The sequence below is a fragment of the Hyposmocoma kahamanoa genome, unplaced genomic scaffold (assembly GCF_003589595.1).
Source record: "Hyposmocoma kahamanoa isolate Upper Pololo Valley unplaced genomic scaffold, ASM358959v1 64, whole genome shotgun sequence".
NCBI lineage: Eukaryota > Metazoa > Arthropoda > Insecta > Lepidoptera > Cosmopterigidae > Hyposmocoma > Hyposmocoma kahamanoa.
In genome coordinates this window covers 18,500,025-18,505,562 of record NW_020653852.1, presented here as the reverse complement: position 1 = coordinate 18,505,562, position 5,538 = coordinate 18,500,025, and positions in this window count along the sequence as shown.

Here is a 5,538-nt window from a genome sequence, read left to right as displayed (position 1 = left end):
AGCTATAGACAAAACGCTCCCAACAGTGTTTTGAAAAAAGCTTTAAATTCTTATCGCCATTTTTATTTTTAAGGAATGACTATGAAGTTGAAATTAGCTTGAAGAATCCTAGAACTTCTTGGAAATGATTTATTCTGTGAGTTATTTTGTATATTTAAGCTTTTTATAAATATTTAAAACCGAAAATCAATAACTGCCATTAAACTTGAAATCTATTAGTACTAAGAGAATTGCGTCTTGTGTTTGTAACGCTTTTGTTATTTTAGTTTTAAAATATCATTACTAAAAAAACTATCATAGACTATACATTATCTAAAAACTGTCTAAAAGACTAAATAAAAACTGTTTCTTGACAAAAAAGATAAGAATCACTCTTAACACTACCTACAGATCATTTCTCAAAGCACTCTTGTGATCTACTAAAAAAATTGTGGCCACTTTTACTTTAAATTATCTAGAAACCTTCTTCGAGTAATTTTGAGGGAATTTGAACTCTTAAAAAATTCAATCGAATTAATAATTCTATTAGATATCTTATAGCATATATTTAGATATAGGTGTGCTGCTTGGGGTAACATACAAGATTCTATTTTGAGCATTACGTTACAATACTACCTTACTGACTGACGAGCATTCGCCTGTAGTAACAATTCAAGATTCGATTTTGAGCATTACGTTAGGGTGCCGAGAACATTTGCCTGTAATGTAACATTCAACATTCGTTTGCGAGCATTACATTACAAACTACCTCCCTCACTGGCGAGCATTCGCCTGTAATGTAATATCCAAGATTCGATTCCACCAGCGAGGTAGCAATGCGTGCGTGCGAGTGCCTCTGAGAGCCCGCGAGTGCCCATGTGAGCCAGGAGTGCCCGCGCGTGCCCGGGAGAACCCGCGAGTGCCTTTGAGTGTCCGCGAAAGTCAGGAGTGCCCGCGAGTGCCAGCGAGTGCAATTGAGTGCCCTTGAGTGCATTTGAGTGTCTTGAATGCTTTTGAGTGCCAGTGAGTGCCGTTTAGTGCCAGTGAGTGCCTTTGAGTAACTTGGAGTGCCTTTGAGCATCTTGAGTGCCGTCGTAGTGCCCGCAAGTGCCTTTGAGTGCGTTTTAGTACCAAGGCACTCAAAGGCACTCGCGGGCATTAAAACGCACTTTAAGGCACTCAAGACACTCAAACGCACTCAAAGCCACTCAAAGTCACTCAAAGGTACTCGCGGGCACTCAAAGACACTCGCGGGCACTCGCAGGCACCTTAACTTAAGTAAAGACTTGAAAACGTTGCCACTATCTGGTGGAGTCGCAGCCTTACAATCTGAACAGATTGTTACATTACATGCGAATGCTCCTGGTGAAGGAGGCTATCGAATGTTACAAATGTTGCGCAGCGAATGCTCGGCTCACCTCACTCACTTATAAATGTTACAAGTTGTATCATTACAGGTTGCGAACTGTAAAGTTCGGTTCACCTCCCTCACTTATAAATGTTACAAGTTGTATCATTACAGGTTACGAACTGTAACGGTCGGTTCTCCTCACTCACTGATCTAATGCTCGAATCTGAACTGTTACACCATGTTAGATATGCATTGCGATAAAATGTTATGCTTTAATGTTAGTACATAATGCTAAATTAATTTTCATTTGATGTACAATATTTTGATGTGCGATTGGTACTTTTGTTGGGGAAGTGGTATATAGGTAAGCGGTTAAATACTACCCTTGTAAAATTACCCGTCGTCGGTGCGTGTTGAGTTCGCGATCCTTTCTCCCACTAAGGCCCGTTAACGGTATGAAGAAAAACAAAATCAGCAAATGTGTACATTTTTATTCAATTTGCAATGTTCATATAGTAATCACGACACCCATTTTATTATCAATTAGCAATCTTATCCAATATTAAAAATAGTTGTTTTCTTTTAAAAGTTTTCATAGACGCGTTAATAAAAAAACTGAAAGATCCACTGTGTGCCATTTCAAAAGATGTTATTTCCAAAGTGAAAGTAAAATATAATTTTATACCTTGCTTGTTTACCAAAATAAAAGGAGCTGGAGTCCGAATAAAAATATTATATCTTAAAATACACTTTTTTGGGCGACGTGTGCTGTCCATACCAATAATTATATCGTAATTAAATTTAGCATGTTATTTTTCGTTATGTAATCATTGCTCTCCAACATACGTTCTTTTTCTTCGGAAATGAATATGAGATACAATTTTATGCATCATCTAAACTTATGAAGTATTTGTCTTAGACATTCGATAATTAGATCGTCAAGTAGAAAAAAAGAAACTTAATAAGTACATGATAAATTCGGCTTAAACTTCTCATCAATATGAATTACAACGTAGACAAACGCAATAGATAGTTCTGTAATGTTAATTAGATTTAAGTCCAGGATATAATAGTTTTTGTGACTTCATCGTTGTTGATCCACGTGTTGGTAAATAATTCAACCCATCACGTGTCCCATTGATCCAGTAATTGATGCATTGTCTCGATTGATGGCTACTAATTAAAGATTGTCTTTGTGGTTTTAATGCGTAGAAATGTCTTATAAAAGCGGCTGAAGTTGAAAAATGAAATCAGAATTGAGTATTTCTTTGAAGATACCAAGATGTCTCGTTTTGTGGTGAGTTTTTTCTTTTTGTAATAATTTATGTTTTTTATGCATTTGAATTTACACCTCATGATATTTCCTGTCATTGTAAGCAATTGATTAGAAATTAAACAAATGGTAATCGTTCGTCCCGGAAGACGCAGAGGTCCCGGGTTCGATTCCCGGGCCGGGATAACTATTTGTATACCCTTCATTTATTTCGCTCGTAGGTTTGGGTATAATTTGTGATTGTCTTTGTGTGTGTCCATGGCACCCACGGTACAGGGTCTTCCTAGTGCTATGAGTGTGTGCGTTAAAAAACAATGAGAAAAACACTGTTTCAATGAAGGACCTTAGAATCTTTCTATTGTCCATTATATGTCTCACTGCATGGAGTGGGCGTGGAGTACTTTCTAAGGAGAGGAAATTAGGCTGTAGTTCATCATGATGGTCCAGTACGGGATGTACCCTTAGCAATAGGTACTGATTTTAAATACCCAGAAATTCGAGTCGAATGGTCGTTCGACCTCGTAATGGAAAAGCGACCTTTCTTCCACCATTACTACTAATAGTTGTAAGATCTCCATGGGAATCGAACTCAGGACCTCTTCACTGGAGAAAAGCGTTCTCCCAAAGTTCCCTAAATGTAAAAAATATTATTGTTTACAGCTCATCTTATGCCTAGTGATGCTGGCGACCGCTGCGACTGTGGCCAGTCTTGATTTACCCGGAGGTCTAAAGCCACCAGGTGTTCCTGACGCGCCCAAACTCCCTGATGGTGTTAACGCTGACAAAGTTGGCGATGCCACTAAAAATCTACCAAATTTAGGATAGCACAACGATTATGTGACTTATCTTGATGCGCGATGTGATTATAAGGATTAAAATCAAGGAATAAATGAAACTTGTTGATTGAATCGGAAAAATACCAAAGAATTATAATGTAAGGAGAAGAATGTAACACTAAAATTCTGAAAAAGTGACTTAAACTATGGAGATTAAATAATTAAAATAGTTAAGGAATAATAAAGCTTGTTAAATCATAAGATAAAGTTTGTGAAGAATCTACAGATCGATGATATAAGTAAATAAGAATAGAAAGCCATGAATTTTACGATGTGAATGTGTACTTGGGGGAAAAGATAATACGCAATTTATGTTTGTCAGGAGAAACAAGTAGAGAAGATTTGGCGTAACTTCGGGATCAAGTGAACGAGAAGAAAAACCTATGCAAGAAGTTAATACTCCTGGCAAACTAGAACTAAATAAGATGGGAAACTAAGAAAAATTTAAGTTGGGATGAAGCGCAATTCTTTAGAATAGAAGTAGGGAAAGAAAATTGTTCAACGTTGTACTGGATTAGAAAAGCGGACAGTGTTTTGATTTTATCTGTCTTTTGGCGTTTTTGGACTTTTGGAGATTTCGGAAAACAATGATGGCACTTTGAAAATATATTTTAGAAGGACGAGTAAGCTGGGGCGAAAGATTTGCAATATTGTAACCACATCGTGTATTAAAATTGTATACTTGCCAGCTAAGAAAGTCATCGAAAAATCGGGACTGATGTTTTAAAACTTTGGGATAACAAATTAGATCTTAGTTATTTTTTATCTGGCAATATTATACCAAGAACCACAGCGCGACCAAAGTGATTTTCGTCTATAATTTATATTATGAATACACGTGTATGTCTTAATTCTTATTTACAGAAGCATATTAAAATTAGCTGCAGCTACATCCGTTGTTTTTATTCATACAATGTTATGTACTTGAACTCTAATGAAATAAAAGGGCAACAAGATTGTGCGATGAATTATGTCAAAGTCACGGACAACGATAAACTTGTATATACGGTGTAACAAAAATCACTGCATTTTTTGTGTCATCTTAGTTATGTTGGTGAAAATACAGGCACACAGACAAGCAAGTTGACTTGTCAAGTTATGTCTCAGGGTAATGGGCAGGGTGGCAGTGTCCCTTACATCTTTGCGATTTAAAGCTCTGAATGGCACTGCAAGTAGTATGGACAGGAGTGTCGCTTACCACCAGGCGCACGAATTGTTCCTATCGTCACTTAGTATCAACAAAGAAAACTGAAATCGCTTATTGGAATTTTTGAGCTAAAGTATTTTGCGTCGTCTTCAAAACATTTACTTTTTTGTTTATGTTCTGCAAAATCATCTCAATTTATACTTTGTATGCCGAATTCGAGCATTCTTGCGAGCATATAACGCTTATAAAAGGTGTCAGCGTAGGATTAGGGTTGGACCCCCAAATACATCTTTAAAAAACCATAAAAGATTATTGCAGTTTTGTTGTGATGTGTTCATTCATCCACTGTATAAGCCCAATATAGCCCTTCCAGATCTTCACTTACTCCAGTAGCATAAAAAAAAGTTATCCCATAATGGAAGATACCTTTAAAAAAATTATTTGTCAATGACATTCAGTACCTTTACACGATCTAGAAACAAATGCCAAGGGTCGTGTTATAATGTTGTTCGAAATGATAAAAGAGAAGTGCAAATACAGCCAGAGTCATAGATTTAAATCATCAGTTCCAAGTTTGACCACCATGATATTCAATTATTTTTGAGATATTACTTCACTAGTTTGTTATAATTATAAATGAGTTGAAACCCTTGGTCTGTGGGATACTGGGACCCTTCATCTGTACAAAATTTTATTACAAAAAATTAATAGACTCTGCGAAACCCAACGTCAGCTTTCTTGCGAACGCATTAGTATAGCAATTCAAAGGGGGAACGCTGCCAGCATCTTGGGCACCTTGCCTCTGGGACCCAATTTTATCCATATAATTTAAAAATCTTAGTTTTACTTTGTAGTGTGTAATCTTTTATTGTCATTTTTACCTTACCTGTATGTTATAATATATATAATATGTGGACAAAACAACAGGATGCAAAAAGTGAGGATCTTCTTC